We start from the raw sequence: 712 nt of genomic DNA on the forward strand, positions 1-712 counted from the left end.
ATATAATCCGGTATTATCTCTCCTATAATATATATATAATCAGGTATTATCTCTCCTATAATATATATATATATCCGGTATTATCTCCCCTATAATATAGATATAATCCGGTATTATCTCCCCTATAATATATATATAATCCGGTATTATCTCCCCTATAATATATATATAATCCGGTATTATCTCTCCTATAATATATATATAATCCGGTATTATCTCCCCTATAATATATATATATAATCCGGTATTATCTCCCCTATAATATATATATAATCCGGTATTATCTCCCCTATAATATAGATATAATGATGAGGGAACTGACCTGCTGGAAATATTTGTCCCCGGTGATATATTCTTTGTCATGACAGTCTTGGAGTTTATTGGTCTTGATATATTGCCACAGCGCCTGGATAATGACGGCGCGGGTCTGCGTGTGGATTCCCAGCAGGCGGGCCAGGCGGGGGTCCAGCTTAAACTGGGGGGGCTGCGAGGAGAGAGGACACATTATATAAGACACACCCGGAGATTATCGGCTCAGGAAATGAAATATACGGAGATAATGATACGGAGATTATAATACGGAGACTTCGTGTCTCTGGTCGGTTTCCATCCACGAGGCCTCAGGGAGCTGAGCTCACTTCTCTCGGACAATTATAAGGGACCTGATATAAGACTCGCTGGTTTTAGCTGATTGGACACTGGCAAACCAAAG

At 39.5% G+C, this 712-nt stretch overlaps 1 long non-coding RNA gene across 1 annotated transcript in view; it reads right to left on the reverse strand.

Annotated features, from left to right (window-relative positions):
• Positions 1 to 318: 318 nt before the first annotated feature.
• LOC108804204 overlaps positions 319 to 712 on the reverse strand; it is a 2,083-nt gene continuing 1,689 nt past the window's right edge. The window contains exon 3 of the long non-coding RNA XR_001942343.1: positions 319 to 484. This is a non-coding gene — a long non-coding RNA (uncharacterized LOC108804204). The remainder of the gene's footprint in view (positions 485 to 712) is intronic.

This window comes from Nanorana parkeri, unplaced genomic scaffold (genome assembly GCF_000935625.1).
Source record: "Nanorana parkeri isolate BGI_ZX_2015 unplaced genomic scaffold, ASM93562v1 scaffold6409, whole genome shotgun sequence".
Classification (NCBI taxonomy): domain Eukaryota; kingdom Metazoa; phylum Chordata; class Amphibia; order Anura; family Dicroglossidae; genus Nanorana; species Nanorana parkeri.